We start from the raw sequence: 18,649 nt of genomic DNA on the forward strand, positions 1-18,649 counted from the left end.
TTGTTTTGTTTTTGTTAGTGGAGAGGAATTCAAAGGAATGAAATTAAGCCTATGAAGCAGTACCAGTAATCACATTAAACACAGGATAATTGAACTAGCAATTTCCCCCAGCTGTAGGCAGTTTGTGAACTGCCAGGCAATAAATCCACTGCCATCTACCACAGAAAGCACTGTTGCCTAGTTTCCCTTCCCTTTGCCTTGGGATTTACTTTGCATTCAATGGATTGTTTCAAATCCTTGCCTGCATTCAGTATGAAGGCTGCAGTCCAAGTGCAGCTGAGGGTTTCCTCCTTTGCAATCACTGACCAGGGCCAGGCCTTTCAGTATTAAACATGCTTCAGGGGACAGGCACAAAGAACTGATCAGGTGCTGGGGAGCCTGCTCTGCTGCTGAACTTGGAAAATAGGTCAGCTGTCCTTCAGCTGCCTTGAAAAGAACATAAAGGGGGTGAGGTATAAACTTGTTTTTCTTTCTTTCCTATCAACATTGTTCCAAACCCAGAGGGGGGGAAAATATCCATCTCCTACAAGCTGTACAAATACTGATGTTCAGATTATAGGTTGTTTATTCTTTCTTCTCTGTGAGTTCCCCACTCCTTGGGCTGTTAAGGGCTGTGATTGCCTCAGCAGTGCTGGGGCAAACAGAAATGCTCTCCAAGCAGATCTGCTAATCCCCTAGAGCATGATGTTGTCAGGCCACCGCAATGCTCTGCTGCTGCCACCTTTCTAAGCAAAATCACAGCTCTCTAGAAAGACCTCCTTTACCTACCCTGACTTTAATTTCCTCACCAATCCTACAAACAGGGAGTGGGGTGTTGCTATGTTTCCTTTCTTTCCCCACCTCTGTACAAAGAAAAACTTCTCTGTGAGAAATAGAGCCTGTACTTGGCATGTAGCATAGTAACATGAGCACAATAAACAAGAGTGGCTGTCCCCATAAATAATAAAAGGAATGTTTCTCCTCACATGGCAGCTTTTCAGAGGAGAAAAGGCAGGGAATAGGTAGCCCTCCTCTAATGTGCAACCTTGCAAACTATAATCCTCACTTCTGTTGTTTTCCTTGGCAAGCCACCAGCTGGTGGAGAAGGAGGTACCTCTCTGCTCTGCACTCCCTTCCAACTTTTATTCTCTTTCTTATCTCTCATGCCTTCTGCCTGCTGGAAACTCAGGGGATCCTTAAAAGCACAGTTGTATTTCTTCCCTCTGCCTGTGCAGTGTTTTACATTCTCATGACAATGGAGACATGCTCTGCTGGCAATGAACTTGGACTCATAATATCAGCATAGAGGTGAAAATAGACCATTCACAGCTTAACATCCTCCTGATTTACGTTCTTGCAGCAAAGGTGATGAGCTCTTGATGCAAGTGAATAACTGTATCTTTGGAAAATGTTTCTGATGTTGTTTCAGCTGCTTAAGTAAAAATGTTAAGCTTTCTCACCATTATGAGCATGATTTAGTGGCATGTCAAGATTTCTCTTTTCTGGCCACTCAGTTCAAATTTTGAATATATTGTAGTTGGCTTCAGTTTTCAGAGCCATGTGTTAACTACTGCAGTAGCTGAAAATGCATGCAAATTATCCCTTTATTCTGGCTGAGATTACAACATTAAAACAACAACAACAGAGAAAAGCCTGTGCAGAGAGTATCATAAATAATTTAGCTTAAGTGAATGCTGAAATTAGTCAAGGCACCGCATTGCTTGGCTCCAAGCAGTCTATTTACAGCCAGATATGTAGAGTACCCTCTGGCCAAAGCCTGGGCTTACAAAAATGGAAAGCAGGAAAAACAATATGATCTTCTTTTAAAGAAGCATGTTGGAATGATCTGTGGGGTTAAATATACCTAGACAGTGCTCTGTGCCATAACTCCAGCAATCTTGGGAGAAAACAAACTGTTTATAGAGAGCCCTGAGCTGGGGAAGGAGATAATGAAATATGCTCGTGTATTATTGGCAAGTGCTCTGAATGGTACAGGCCAGCTAAGTGCATACAGTATTATCTTGCATAATTATTGGGTCACTGTACTGTAAACTAAGTGGCTTCTATACTTAGCCACACTACTGTGCTCAGTGTCTGATTAAGGACTAGATCCAGCTCTCTCTCTCCTACCAGGCTGTATTTACACTGAGCTCAAAGGATCGATTTGGGCCCTGCTAATTCTTCTTGGGGCCCTAATTTCTGAATAGCTGAGATGAACGTGGGGCAAGACAGCAATGGGCATTTGTAGTCATAGAAATAGGGATGTTCCCACTGCAGCCAGGCACAATAGAGCCTTTCCAAGGGGTCCAGGGCTTGAAGACTGAGTGAGGCAGCATGAGGACAAACCCAAATAGAAGACTTGGATCATTTTAGAGATCATTTGGATCATAGTTCTGATGTGAAACTTTGGACCAGATTATTTCATAGCTAGTCCTTAGTTTGCATGGATCAGAAACCCCAGAAAATCTCTGCTGGGGGGATAGTGTGTATTTCTCTCACGTTGTGGTTACCATGTACAGGTACCATTTGAGGAAGGTCTTCTACCAGCACAGCAGATCAGGAAGCAGGTTTTCTGCAGACTCATGGGTTGAAAGACAACTCTGACAGGCATAAGCAGCAGTCTGTGGAAGGGGAAAAGTTGCAAGTCTTTTTTTATTATGGGGACTTTGAGAACCAGCCTCCTTAGCACATTTATGGGTCCCAAAGTGACTGTTCAGTTGAAATAGTCTAAGAGAATGGGGGGAAACCCAAGATAGCCCATGGCAATTTCTTAGGCAACAGTGTGTGTACATATATATGTAACTTCAGAGAGCTTAGCAGGCTAGCTGGAATGACACAGAACTGAGATAAAGTCAAGAAGAGAGGCTGTGAAAGCAAAGGGTGAGAGAAGGAAAAGAAGCCAAGATTACAGACTGGGATGAGATGGAAACAAAGGCTAGGAACTGAGACAGAGAAATGGGAAGTAGAAAACACAGTGGGAAGAAATAAAGTTCAGAATAAAAGACAAATAGTGAGAGAGTAGAAAATGAAAATAAAATTATTGTTTTTGTTGCTTAAAAGAATAGCAGCGTGAAATACACAAGGTCTGATAATAAAGGAAACTGAAAACTAGTGTAGAGAAAGTAGTGCAAGAAATCATTAAATAACACTAACACAGCAAAGGAGATGAGAAATCTGTCCCAAGACACTAGTGGCAGTATTTACATCTACAAAATGGGTTAGATCTCACATTATTAAGATCCATCCTTATCCCTTAAACAATGCTACCACTTCTTCTAAATTACTGTGCTACACTGTGATAGATCTCTACCAGACTTTATTCTGAAAATTCACAGTATAGGAGTGAGTACACAGATAACCAAAAGAGTATGATTTTCTTATATACCTGTGCCATCTGACATATTGCTAACTCTTTCCAAATCACAGAGCAACATTGAATTTCAAGATCATAAGATACACTGGGTGTATCACATTGTGTGACTGCTGCAATAGAAAATTTCCTCTGCCAGTCATGCCTGCCCTGTCAGTGATGTTCCTCATCCAAACAAGCAGACATAAAGAGAGAACAGCCTCGTGGAGAAAGAGGAGATGGTGAGTATGCTTTAATTAGTAGATAAAGAATCTTTGACAAATCTTCACATCCAGTGAATCCTTAATGTTACTTACATAAAGGGAAGAAAAGTCAGTAAGAGTCTACTTTTATCAGTTCCACATGAAACCTTTGAAATCTAGGTCAGATTCTTCTAATCATGTATGTTTTAAGCTCTATAAAAGTATCTTTTCTAAAGATTGAATTATTTCTGTGAACAATGAAAAAAAAAAAAGCCAAGGTCTGACATAAAACCCTAGAAAAACTTCATTAAGTCCCTTCAGCCTTCATATAATCTTGTCATGAAGCAGTGGAAATAGAGGTTTAACCCATTCACCTCTCTCCCTGTGCAAGCTGTGATGAGGCTCTGGGTACATACACAAGGAAGTGGTTTTTGCTGCATGCCAATGTATAGTGTGCTTAGGATCATTTGGGCTGGCTGTGAATCTTGTGTATGGATATGGTGCTGTGAAACACTGTGGCAATGATGCTTCTATTTATCTTTTTTTAAACTGATGACTGCTGGTGTAGTCCTTAGGTGCCAAAAGTTTATCACTTTTATGGCACAAAGCTTCATCTTTCTAATACAGTGAACCAGCTCACTTAGGGTTAGTGACAAGTAGCTCAAATTCCTTGGATGTGTTTACCTGCTTCAGGGAGGGCAAGCTATGAAAAAGTGAGCTTGGTTTTTGAGACTGAGGTGTGGTTTTGAAACCCTGTAAGTGAAGCATGATGTGCACTTGCAAAAAGCACATCCAAAGCAACTTTTTTTTGTGAGAACTGATCAGGTTTTTTCACTTTTAAAGAAGTGAAGTCTGCCTGACATTTAAGATTAGGGAAAAGTCTTACAATACATTACTGCACAGAACTGTTTGCCTTATTAAGTCATGTTTGCCTCAGGTATAAAACCAGAGCACTGAACAAGATGCCACTAGGGCTAGGTACATTTATTAGAAACTTACTGCAAGTCAGAAAAATCTCATAAGAAGATGAACTTGGTGTTTCCATGAGTAACCTTTTAATTTTTCCTTGTGGAGGGGTCAAGATGTGCAGGAGCACCTTGTGAATGTTAGGGTGAGGTCTAAATGGACGTTCCAACAAGCAGAAGCTATTTCTGGAGCTTTTATACCTTCAGTAAGCTCACATATAAAACAAGTTACCGTGACTCAAAAGTATTTTTTTTCTGAATCCTTGCAGGCCTTGTTTTGTTTGTTTTGTGGGAATCAAATTACAATTCAAACCTGCAGTGTGTGCATGCAAGGTAGAAGGAGGCTGCTTGGAGTTACTGCACTCAGTAACGTTTTTGTATTTATTTATTCAGCATGCCAGCTCTTGTGCTATTTGCTGGGAAGGAATGCCTACACAAAAAGCTACGAGGTGGATCAAATAAAAAAGCCTAGAATGTTTTGAAAGCCTCCCCCTTGACTTTGGACTGTAGGGATCTGTAGAGGTTTTGGCACACTATAAATCTGTGTTTACTGAAAAGAGAAAAAGCCCAACCCAGCAGCCCCCCTCTGACTCTGGGTTTATGTCCATTGAAGTCTATGCCAGACCTGGTTTACAGAATGTCAAGTGCTAATAATTCACCGTAGATCCAAGACAAAAGAAAACTTGAACTGCACTTTGGGTCAAAATATGTAGTTTTAAAGTCTAAAAATACTATGCAATTTGATCTTAATTGGAAGATCCAAGCTTACATCACACTGTTCCAACTCTTCTCCTAGAAACTTGAATGTAAACTTTGTGTTTAAATATAAACCCACCTCTGGGGCTGGCCTATTCTCTTTATTTATTTTATTTGCCAAGCTGCTGAAAAGGTCGTGTGCACAAAAAGAGTGCCCTGCTCCTAATCTTTTTAAGCTATTGACAGAGTAGCTCATGCAAAGCACTTGGTCTCATTGTGCCTCTAGAAATGGAAAGCAAACTGTCTTTCTTATTCCACAGTCCTTTTCTTTCACATTGATACATTTCTCTTTTTGTCTCTTCAATACTCATTCTGGCCTCTGGTTACAGACACAATATTCAGTATGGGAAATAGATATATGCTACAGTTTAGAAGTAACCTGGGCATGAAACTCTTCTTACTACATAAAATCTTTCCTTATGAAGCCCCCACTAATACCAACAGGAGAAGTTGGCATTTCATTACACCCTCCTTGTTTTAATCCTATCTGCCTATTGTTCATATACTTCCTGAGAACAAGGGCAGGAGAACCTTAGAATAGTAGATTGTGGGGTTACCTTAAGTATCACCAAATTTGTAATCTAAATTGAAGTCCTGATGATGAAATCTAGCACTCAGGTGTGTGACTTTGTGTAATTTTCTACATGATACCATCTCATTTTCCCTGAATTTCTGTCTTCTGCATTTTCCTGGAAATTTTCACACCCCAGTCAAAATCCCAACGATGGGCTTAAAGCCACCTGCAAGATTTATACTTTTCTTTTTGTTATTCATTTAGCTGTGGATCAGAACTGAAGTATCCAGTTGCTCCTTGGAAGAACTGAGTTTAAGGTACCCACTGGGGACTGGACCCCTGCACTTGTGGCACTACCTGTGGCTAAAATCCCCGCAGAGTGCACACCAGTAAATGACCTGGGAGGCAGGAGAAGCCAGGGTGATGCACCACATTCTACCCCACCTCTCTTCTGCTGCTCCTAGACAGAGTGAAAAATGCTGCTCCTTTGATACAGTGCCACATAGAAAAGGAAAATTGTAAAACTTGACTGAAGTAGAATTTAATGAGTCATCCACAAAACACACCTGAGGAGGCCTGGGCGTCTCTAGTTTTCTAGAAACCTGCTCAGGATGGCTGCCACTGATGCAGCTGAGCTTCTCCACTGCTGCTTCCTCATAACCCCAGCCTGAATTCACCAGGTAAGTATCCCTGGTCATCTGAGAGGCTTGGTTTCACACGGATACACTGAATTCAGCACAGCAGGGCCAGATCCACTTTTCTCAAGGATTTCCTGGTTTGTGAATCTGCTGGTATGGATATTCAGTGACCAACTTCTAGCAAGGTAAATGGACCTTTTTCTCTCTTCATTTCTCTTTAGACAAAAGTTGTTTTGGAGCAGATAAAGCTGTCTACATGTGGCAAGGTGAGCAATGTTGTATGTTTTGAGGGAACATCCAGAAAGCTGATTCTGCATATGGTAGCATGTTCAGGATATGCATTAAGGGAGGGGCAGGGGAGATTAGATCATAGATTAAATAAAAAATGCAATATTAAATAAGAATAACAATGGTAAAAAAATTGGCCAGATTCAGAAGTTTTGAGGCCTCCCTGGTAAGTGTTGGTGAAGGAATAGCAAACCCCATGGTCCCACAGTAACTAGGGCATTACAATGGCTTAAACAGAAAGCCTGTGAGCTGCTTTATTCTGCTCAAGTGGAATACATAGACTTATTTTCTGTGGGTCAGGCACAGAAAATGCTCAAATGCAGAGTAGAATTGAATCATTAAAGCATGCCACAATGTTTTGTTTATTCCTGTACTTTATCACTGCAAACTCAACCATTTTTGCTGGCATTTAGAGGCTCCACAGTTGCTCTACTCTCAGCACTGCCTGATAACAGGAGATTTGTGAAGACATCTCTGTGCAAAAAAAAGAAGGGAGTGGACAAAAACTTTTCACAGAATTGTATCAATGGTAAGTCTAGGGAGAAACAGATTTTAAAAAATCCTATTACCTTTGGAACAAATTGGGAGGGGGAGGAAGCAGTGTTCATTTACATTGTGAAGTCCTACTTTTTAAACAGAGAAAGAGAGCTGTATTTAAGGAGGGAGAATCACATAGTTTTCATAGCAATACTCTTTTTTTCTATCAGTAGTTCTAGAATTTCCATTAGAGAGATAAACAAATAACTATGCTGCCAACCACAGAGATGAAAGGAGAAGCCAATGGAGAGAAATAGGTTTTGTCAAATAGTACAGTGATGACAAAATACCAAGGCTCATGGACAGCATTGTCAAAGCTTAAAATTATAGCTAGTGATACAGTAGTGCCTCTCTGGCATTTTAAAATAACACAGCACATGGATTGCTCACTTCATTTGCATTTTCCTTCTTCTCTATAGAGCAACAAACTTAAACTGATTCTGATGCCAGGTAATAACAGCCAGTGTAAAATAATTGTTATCTCAGACTATAGCATAAATTGAATCAGGCGACCCTCTATACACTTTGTTATCAGCCTGCTGGGAGCAAATATAGCCCAGTAGTATCAAAAGTCATTAGTTCAAGTCAGGACTTGGGTGACTGAGCAGGTGGAAGTTTTACGTGTCAGACGGAGGAAGCTTAAAGCAATATTGAGTAGCAGTTACATAAACTCTGCTACGGTGTTACTGCTCCTTTGCAGACAGGCAAGCTGCAGAAGTTAGGCAGCTTGAAATGCTTAGAAAAGTCCACAGCCATAAAGCTTCTCTTAAAGTTTGTCTGGATTCAGGTTTTATCAGCAAATCGTTGCTAAAGAAGTAATTTTGTAAGCTTCTTTGCCTGCCTCTCTATCTAAAGGCAGGCTAATTTTCCCCACAGTGGTGCTGTCTCGCTCTCACCATCAGTTGGCACTGAACTGTAAATGTGATTGAGATTTACCAATCATTCAGGGTTTTGTTGTGAATCTCCTCTTGGAACATCCACTTCTGTGCATCTGATCCACAAAGAGCTGGTACAGCCAGCCCTGTGGTACTGCTCTGCCTAGGGACTACAGCTGAGGCATCACTTCTGCCAAAACCCCTGACATTGGGCTTTAAACACAAGCTCTTTCTTCCTCCTTCACTTTGGGTGCCAGAAGAAGGTGTTTTTTTTGTTTATCTGAACCATGCAGTAACTCAGGTAGGATGCAGGAGGCCCTACAGGAGAATTTCCTGTAGTGGCATGGGTGGTCAGGGCATGCATGTAGGAATGACTTGGACTCTCCCTGGCTGAGGAAGACTCCACATCCTAGTTGGTTCCTTTCTGGTGAGTGCTGTATGCTTCTGCACAAAACGTAGCTAGTGCCCACTGGTTTAAATAAGTGCCAGTAAGCAACAATTTGAGGAGAGATAGCACATGAAAACATGTAAAGGAAGTAAAAGTAGAGGTAAAAAATTCTATTACCTCTAAGCTACTGAGAAATACACAAGAAGGAGAAGGGTGTTTAAGGCTGAGAATATCTAAGATAGCATCAAAGTTGAAATACCTGAATATGCTCATTTGGAGGGTGGGGCAGAGATAATACAATAAATAATCACTACATTTGAAGAACTAACACATAAAATGCAATCTAGAAGTAAAGATTTTGACTAAGAGGTTGTGACTTGCTCAGATAGTAAGGAAAGGGCATAAATAGCATATATGTCCCTATGATTAGGATGAAGCAAGAATACAATGCATGTAAGTAGACCCATTGCATATCTCAACCCTCGGCAAGACTTGTAAATATTGAATGAATTATAATCAAAGATACTGAGAAAAATTTAAAATAGGATCCAACATATACTTTAGGGATAGATTATATCACAATGATGACATATGTCATTACCAATTATAAAGTTCTTCTTGCTCACTGGGAAAGCATTAGACCCAAGTGCTTTGGATGTCAAACAAACACATTAATGAAAAGAAAATTTAATGTATTAAAGATGAAAATTAGTAGGAAAAAAAAAGAAAGATGGCTAATGGACCAGCTAAAGAAGAGGAAAAAAAAATTAACCTAAAATCAAAGGAGGTTAGGATTGCTATCTCCCTCTCTCATCGATAGAAAGTTAATATTTAACTTAAGAGTCAGTGCTGGCACAAGAAAGAAGCAGTGCAAACTGCCCTAAACAAATACACTTTGAAAACTTCAGAAATTTTGAAACATCAGAGGAGAGGAAAGCAGCTGCTCAGTCAGTATAATGGAAGTAGCATTTTAAGACAGAACTCTGCAAACATATTGAAAATTGATAAATTGTAGACTGCAAGGCTGGCTGATAACAGGGACACAGTCTTGACCCAGGAGATCCTTTCCAATCCTTTTTTATAAGCTGGAATGCTTGTCAACCAGTCTTCTTATGATAATGCCTCAGGTGATAATTTCTCATATGAAATAATATTAAAACATTACTTGTTCCTTTATGATCTGTTACTCTGAAGGAAGATGTAGAGAAGAGAGGTATAACCTTTTGTGAACCATAGGACCCTGTAAGAATGCAGATGATTTTTTCTGTTTACATTGGACAGTATTTTTTGGGTCACTAAGACAATAGTGTTTTACATAGATAAAGAAAATGATCACAAGGGTAAAAGTTATGATAAACTAATACAAATGTTTGCATTTCAAGTACACATTTTTATTGCACAACTGGAATCACATGTCATAGAAATAGGCCTAGGGAGGGACTTAGAGAAGCAATTTAATTTATTCCCTGAGGGATGATCTATACCCTACAGCATTCCTGATATAAGTTCTTTGTAGATCTCTCCAAAGGTGGAATTTTCTGAACTACCCCAGCTATTGTAATGATTTTGTTGCACTTATTGTTTAGAAAGGCTTGCTTAAGCCAGTGCTGATCAGGGCAAGATTACTTTCTGTATCTTGTTGACTTTTTTTTTTTTTTGCAAAGCTTAATATGACATTGCTTGCTCTGAAGTTCTTCCTGTTTCAGAAAAGGATCCTTTCATGAAGATGAGAACATTGATCAGCCAGACACTTTCAAAACAAAAGTTTGAGTTTTAAAGGGATATACAGAAATACAAATAATAAGGACAGTTGTTGGTTGATAAATATCAATCTTAGATTTCTGGAATTTAGTCAAGGGAGAATACCCTGATAGAAATAAGCCAGTAAACATAAGTAGAATATTTAATTTATTTTGTTTTCCACAAATTGGAAATGAAAGGAATTCTAATAATAGTTTTAGTAAGAGTAATTTTTTCAAGTAGAAGGGAGAAATGTGACATTGAGACCATCATGGAAGGGCAAAATATTCATGCAATTGGAATGTTATGTAATTTGAAATAATGCAGTGTTGCATGTGACCTACAGCTTTTGCTGATGTTAAGATGAGGGGGTTCTGTGTTTTCAGGTTGTTTTTTGTTGCATGCATGCCAAAAGCCAATGGCTCCATGCCCCAGTGTGCTTACACTCAGACCAGGTTTTCTTCATGCATTCCAAAGAACCCGTTTTGCTGCAGGCGGAGGACCAGCCTTTGCCCAGGTTAATTCTGCTGCTGTGTGTGGCTTTGGAAAGGTTTTTATACATGTAGATCTCTTTGTAACCTATTAGTTTGTTGCTGTGCTGTCCTATGTGCTTGCCTTTTAATTAAGGCATTTCTAATGTCTCTAAGTTAGTTGCACAATACTTACTTTTCTTACCACAGGAATAAGTAAATACCTTAAATGTAGGAATTCTCCTACAGAGTTAAAATGCTAGTAATTACAATCCTCAATAAATTACATTATTAACAGTATTTCAGGCATTGCACCTGAGGGGAAACCTCTTGCTTAATTCTTACTCTGCTTTTACCATAAAGATAGGACTATGCCCCCTTTTCCTTGCCAGGGAAGGAATTATAAACAGTACTAGCTTTAGATCACATGCAAGTAACTACTGTGCATTATGCAATGTGATTAAAAGGCACATGGTACTGCCTCCAGTATCTGTTGATCACTCTTAAGTGAGGTATCTTTAGGCCACCGTAGTCCAGGTTGTGTGTGTTGAGTAGAGACGTGAAAGAACTCTGCTCATAAAATTATCTTGATTAATGAGGGCTCTATTTTGAGATGGGCTGCACAGTCAGCTGTGGTTGTAGCTGTGCACCACAAACTGCTGCTTGGTGCTTCCTGCAGCTTGCCTCAACTTTTGCACAGGTAGTTATAAGGCAGATAGAAGAGTTGCTGCTTGCACAGGGTGATCTGCATAGCATTGCAGCCGGGGTGATGGTCTGAACAGTAATGGCCAGTAACCCCTGGAGTAAAGCCATGAACACAAGACCTCACTACGATCTACACTAGGCTCCACAAGGGCAAGGACCAAGAGTTTTCAGACAGACATTCGTAATGCCCTCCTACCTAGCACTAAGCCTTTAGTTTAGTTTAGTTAAGAATTAATGCTAACAGTGCTAATGACTTTTGTGGAGTTTGTGAAATTTATTATTTGCTTAAAACACACAGTAATGAGGCTTCTTAATATGCATAACTGGTTTCTTAAACAAGGTGGGTTTTTAAACTACTGATATTTCCCTTTAAATACAAAGCCTAAAAGTTGTATGAACTGAACACTTAGCAGGTAGCCAGAACAGAAGGCTTCTCTGCTAGCTACAGTGCAAAGACACTGGAGCTCTGCTCAGCAAAATGCTTTAAGAATACGTTTGAACACAGTGATTATCTGATCTGTGTATTTAGAGGCAGAGCACTGGATTATCTGAAGAAGATGTAAACTGATACTGATACTGCAATTCTACTATATTTCAATAGCTATTTTCAGCCTAATTTCAGTGCCTAGAAGTCGTGCCACCACAATACTGCTAAAAGTACTTTCCAATGTGATACACACTTCTTTTTTTAAAAAATTTTAACAAGTTATTGCTTGTTTCTCTTGGAATTGTTACAAATCCATACAAATAAGGGGCATTGTTTCTCACTGTTCTTGATCTGAGAGAGACAACTGCAATGCAAACACCTTACAGGAAATGTAGGTGTACTATCTGCAAGCCAACTCCTTTATTGCATGGTATTTTAACATCACACATTATTATTTTATTGCATCATTGACAATTGCATGTTCTTTCATTTCAGAAAAAAAATTACACACTGTTCTACAATTTTTTCTCCTCCCTTTTACTAGATTTCTATTGGATTCCACTCTGAAATTATACCAGGTATTGTTTTTTCATCACTACATTGCTTCAGGGTGACAACATACATATAACTTGCTTTGATAATTTATCATACCTCAAAGAAACAGAGAGCACTCCTAATTAAATTACCCAGTTACATGGCCATATGGTCTATGTAATTATTTTTTTGAAGCTGCATTATCTTAACTGCAAAGTACAAATTTACTTAGGCTGTAGATTAAATTAAATGAAATCACAGCTCAAAATTAATGACTTATACATTCTTAAACTGAAAGTTGGATAAATTAAATTAAGGTTTTATCATAGGTGAACAATCAAAAGGGAGCAAATTATTTAGGATATCTTGACTTAAATATTTTAAAACTCACCTCTTGTGCAGCACATGTGCTACTTGTTCTTTATACAGATACCTTATGAGTCTCAGCTGCAGTGCTGCAACACCATCTCTTAACCATTTTCCATACCTGTTTTTATTTTGTTGTGATCTTCCATTGTTTTGGGTTGGTTTTTTTCACGATTAGGATAATCATAATCAAAATAATAACTAAAATCTACTTTCTTTTCTGAGTCTTATTTTATTTTGGAGTTTCTTCTCTCCTGCATAAGCTGATGCATGAAAGCTGGTTTAGATATAAAATTGCTGATTTTTAAAATCCAGAAGTTCCTATGAGTACTAATCACACTTGAAACACACTAATTACTTGAATATTTATTGCCTCAAAAACACACAGGTTCTTTGGCACTCTAATACATGCATTGCTTTTGTAGACCTTTCTTGTTCAGGAACAAAAATTTGTGCATAGTACTGTAGCAAGAATTCTGGATAGAAATACTATTCCTAAAAATTAATCTTACACTTTCTAAACTAGAAACAAATTCTGTTTATGCTGTTTGGCATCAAGTATTTATAAACAAGCTGAAAAATTACTTATAAAAAAGTTACTAACAGTGGTTTAAATCTTCTTTTTTTTTTTTCTGAGGATGATGGTCTCAATAAAATAATTATTTAGTGACAATTATTTTAATCAATGCATGTATAAATTTCAGATGACTACTAGGTATTGGATTTTGGTAGTTAGGAAATAGAACCAGATGAGACCTCTATGGCTCATTGCACACAGTTCAATGTTTATTACATGTTTAAATACATGTTTATTAGATTTATTTCATTTTTAAACTAGTTTTCACTCACCATTACTGTTGGAAGACATTTCAGAACTAATTTCTGTGATTAGAAACTTATTTTTGCTTTACTGCAGAGCGTTTCCTACTACTGGGACTGATTCTGACAAAGATTAACTGAAATGAGTAGGTTTTGCTTGGAGAAGGGCTGATGATTAAACTTCAAAATATGTAATGCATTAGGAAGCTCCCAAACTGAGATCTCAACTGGTGGGAGTTTTTATGGTTCCATTACTACAGCTCTTTTAAACGCACAACCCTGATTTAACTGTTGGTGGACTGAACCATCATTCCAGCCGTGTTGTACCTTAGCCTGCTCCCTAGTTTGGCTGCCCAGCTTGACTTAGCCCTAGCATTGCTACTGTTGCCAATAAATGAAACTTTCCTTTCTCCCACACTCTCAGTCCATGTGCAGCTGAGTGCTAAGGATTCATTGTAGTCCCATCACCACACAAAACCTGCAAATTCCAATTTGCATTCTGGTCTCCCGCCTATCAGTAGCAGCTGAAAGCCATATACAGCAGAATTGATATGTGACTCATATGTGTCACTCTTCTCCATGATATTATGGATTGAACAGTGCTTATGTCCAGCTGAACAGGTGGCACTGGGCTTTACTAGAAGTGTGCAACTTTTAAAACTTTAACCTGCTTAATGGTATCTGTGTACAACACTGCAGAAATCAACACAGGACCTCTGAAGAGTTGGTGAAGAGGTGAATTTGGAAGAAAAGACAACCTCTGACGTAAGTGGTAGGAAGAATGGATTTTCAATTTTTTTTTTTAACAAACCCTACTAATTGAAGTCCCATAACTGTCTGTAAGGATTACTGGAGAAAATGTTCCTTTGGAGCCATTTTTCTTACCATCTGTAAGTTTCATGCACTTAATAAATTTACTGTTTAATATTTGTTTGTTCTGCAGGGCATTGAGACCATGATCAGGTCTTCACTGAGCAATGGGCCTTGCAAATAAGATATGAAAAAATGATTGTGGATCCTGAGCTGTAAAATCCAGTCAAATCAGGAATTTATTAACAGTGGAGTAATGAAACCTGCTTTTCATGTGTCTGAAGGCTGGTGTTTCCAGTGGATTCCCTCATGTGTCATAAGGGTGAGATAAGATCCATCTTCATTCTTCCCTTTTTAAGGACTCTACTGTCAGCCCAGACAATTATTTTCTGAAAAAGTTCAAAAGTAGAAACCTGTCTATCTGAAACTGTTCAATGGGCTCTGAGGCTGTAGCTGGCAAAGCAGGATGAGCACAACAACCTGCAGGCTGTGCACTCTGCAACCTTGCGCCTTTTGAAGACTGCCTATAAGGGCAGAGCTGCTAAAGACCAGTAAAAGAACCTAATTTGAAAACAAATTATGTTGTCTTCTGAATTAAGGTTTTTCCCTTTGAAAAGGCAGAAAATACAATTCAAATGCATTGCCTGGTGATTCAGGTACTAGCAATGCTAAGCAATGCTAAATGGGTAGATGACACTTACTGTGGAAGTCTAACATGTTTTCTGTGTGAGGATATGAGAGGGTTGCTGGTACAGTTCCACTGCTGCTGGGAAGTGCTGAAGTGTCAATGCAGAGTCCTGCTGTGACCACTGGTGCCTCAATATACAGAATCACAGAATCTCAGAGTGGGTCAGGTTTGGAGGGACCACAGGCAGTCATCTGGTCCAACCTCCCTGCTCAAGTTGAATCATTCTACATGGCACAGGATTGTGTCCAGACACTCCTTGAATGCCACCAGGAAGGAGACTTCACAACCTCTCTGGGCAACCTGTTTCAGTGGTCAGTAACTTGCACAGCATAGACATTCTTCCTCATTTTCTGGTGAAAACTCCCAAGCACCAACTTGTGCAAATGAAACTGGTGAAGGATCTGGAGCATGAGTCCTATGAGGAGCAGCTGAGGGAGCTGGGGTTGTTTAGTCTGGAGAAATGGAGATTTGTCACACTTTACAACTACTTTGAATGAGGCTGTAGACAGATGGGGATTGATCTCTTCTCCCAAGTGATCTCTTCTAACAAGTGATAGGATAAGAGGAAATGGCTTCAAGTTGCACCAGTGGAGGCTTAAATTGGATATTAGGAAAGATTTCTTCAGTGAAAGAGTCATCAAGGATTTGAACAGGCTGCCCAAGGAAGTTACAGAATCACTGTCCCTTGAGGTTTAAAAAAAATGTGTTGATCTGTTGCTTACAGACAAGGTTTAATGCTGGACTTACGAGTGATAGTTGGATTCAGTGATCCAAGAGATCTTTTCCAACCTGTACAATTCTATGATCCTTGCTCTTAGGGATTCACTGCTCTTGAGCTTGAATATCAGCTAGCTCTCTTGGAACCATCTTCCCTGCAGGATGGGTTCCTATGGGATTCTTCCAAGAAAGTAGCTGAAAATTAGCTCTCCTGAAATGCACAGTTGCATTGTTACTTGCTGCCCTCCCTCCTCCATGCAAGACACTGAATCTCATGGCTGCTGTAGCCAAGGCTGCCCCCAACCCTCACATCTGCAACAAAGCCTTCCCTGTTTGTTAGTGCATGGTCGAACAGCTCACCATTACTCGTTTTTTCCTTCACCACCTGTGTCAGGAAGTTGTGGCCAACACTTTCCAGAAACCTCCTGGACTGTTTGTGCTTTGCCATGTTGTTCCTCCAGCAGATGTCAGGGTGGTTGAAGTCCCCCACAAGATCCAATGCCTGTGACTTTGTGGCTGCTTCCAGCTGTCTGTAAAAGACCTCATCTACTTCCTCCCCATGATCAGATGGCCTGCAGCAAACACCCACACAGTGTCACCCTTACCAGTCTGCTCTTTAAACCCAGCCTATAAACTCTTGACTTGCTCATCATCCACCAAAGGCAGAGCTCAATTCAATCCTTTGATTGTTGCCTTGTCACATAGAGGGCAACTCCAGCACTGCCCTTCCCTGGTCTGTGTTTCCTGAAGTGTGTGTGGCCCTTCACACAAGATAGAGCAGCTCTGAATGATGACAGATAGCCCTGTGCTTTGAATGCCAAAGGAGACATAGCTACACCAAAACTCATACTTTGCCCCACTGTTGTTAGCAACAGAAAGGTTTTGATGGAAAAATTAAAATTAACACGGACACAGTCTGGTAGAATTGTATTCCTTCTGGTTTTGAGAATGATGTAAGTTCTCTTTAAAGGATAGACCTAGAACACCAAATATTCAGAGAGGTTCTTAGCATTAAAAATAAATATACATCAGTGCATGATGTATACAAGAGAATTAGTTAGCTGATATTTATAGTATATATGCAATTATGTGAACTTGAATGAGCAAATTCAGCTGCACGTGTGTAATGAAACTGTGTTTAAAAAGCTTGGCCTCCTGTCTGTCCTCTTCTCCAGGGAATGCAATGGTATATCTGGAAAAAGCTAGGCTGTTACCAAACAGCGGGAAAATTGCTTTTGAAACTTGTGCTTGCAAAAAATGTTTTTCCTTATTGTGAAAATCAATTTGCTTTAGGGGGTGCAAGGATGCAAAAACTGTTTTTTCTTCAAATAATTTTTTTTAAAGTGCTCCTCTAGCAGACTAATTAGTTTGCTATCTAAAATGATTTGTTTCACGCCTGATTTCTTTTCTAAATATATAAATACCAGCTAGTGTTTTAAAGCTTCTGTAACTGTGAATGCCTCTGCTGTCCCGCATTGCAAGCTACATTTTTATTACTTCTTCCCAAGAAATTTATTTTGCTGACATAGGCTCTAATCCAGTAAAGTGTTAAAACATATGCTTAATTTTAAGTGAGTTGAATAAAGCCAACAAAACTTTCCTATGCCTAAATCTAAGTACAAATTTGTGTTTGGCTTAGCTGGGGTTATATTTTCTGGGTTATGATCTAGATGCTTTCTGTGTTTTGCAGAATAGATGCCCTCCTGAAGGAAGAACAGAGTTTTGTGTAGTTTTAAGATATTTTGTTATTTATCAGAAGATCTCGACATGAAAAACAAGTGCCAACAAGCAAACACTAAAATTTTTGGACATGAAGGCACTCCTTTAAATATGTATGTCATGCATCTCCTAAGAAACTTCCCACAATTTCCTCTTCTTCCTCAATGTGACAGTATAGCAGCTGAAAACAGCTGCAGTGGTAGCTGATTGTTTTCATATATGATCACCTTCTTTTCTGTGTTGGTTTTCCTAGTTGTAGCAAGAATTTTATCTTGGAAAAGAGATTCTTTCTTCATGCTAGTGAGCTGATGATTTGGAAGTTTAGTATTTCTGAATATTTTTAACTGTGGTGCACACAAGTCATCTTTTCCCACAGAAAGGGTGAAACCATGGGAGTTTATGACTGAAACACAGCTCAATTTGGAACTTGAAAGTCACACAAGTAGAACAGGAACTTGAGGATTCTGGTGCAGTAGCTAGAGGACAACTGGTTGCGTAGAGAAATGTATTCCCACAATTTTCACTTCTGCTGGCAATTTCACAGACCTAGGATATAGTGGACCTGGAATAAGCTGCCTTCTCCTTACAAAGATTTGCGTGAGACCCAGAAGGAAACAAACTGGTACAGTGTGTATATTAACTCACATGATTGATGGCTTTGTTATACCAGTGAGTTTTTCACTCAAAAGAGGGATCCAGTACCCTCTTCTTCAAAACTGACTTTGTCTAATATCTATGAGCATTAGAAAGCTCTGAGTTGCTTTTTTGGTTGTTTTTTTTTGGTTTTTTTTTGGTTTTTTTGATGTGGGGTGACTTAAAGGCTTTATATGTTTCATTTGTACCATGCAAACTGTCAAGTACTGCAGCTGAAGAGAAGAAAGAATGCAGAGAATTTGTACTAAGCTTTAGTTTTCCTTAATAACAGGCACAGGATTTGTTCAGAGTTTTATTATTGGGTGATAAGGTAATTACAGCGGTGGGGCAGAAGGCCAGAAGAAGACAGAGAAATCTAATACCATGAAACATTTAGGTTTAGAGAGTGCTTTGGGTTATTTTTTAAAATATACTAGCCACCTACAAATAGCCTCATGCACATTTAGGGAAATTTAAACACAGTATAATTATTGCACCTTGTGTGTTAACATATAGTATAAATATAACA

The 18,649-nt window shown here is 39.2% G+C and overlaps 1 long non-coding RNA gene across 1 annotated transcript in view; it reads left to right on the plus strand.

Moving 5' to 3' along the window:
- LOC306812192 overlaps positions 1-18,243 on the plus strand; it is a 32,900-nt gene extending 14,657 nt beyond the window's left edge. Inside the window, exons 2-4 of the long non-coding RNA XR_013776817.1 lie at positions 14,253-14,325; positions 14,497-14,685; positions 17,864-18,243. This is a non-coding gene — a long non-coding RNA (uncharacterized lncRNA). The remainder of the gene's footprint in view (positions 1-14,252; positions 14,326-14,496; positions 14,686-17,863) is intronic.
- Positions 18,244-18,649: the final 406 nt, after the last annotated feature.

The sequence above is a fragment of the Erithacus rubecula genome, assembly GCF_903797595.1.
Source record: "Erithacus rubecula genome assembly, chromosome: 2".
Taxonomy (NCBI): domain Eukaryota; kingdom Metazoa; phylum Chordata; class Aves; order Passeriformes; family Muscicapidae; genus Erithacus; species Erithacus rubecula.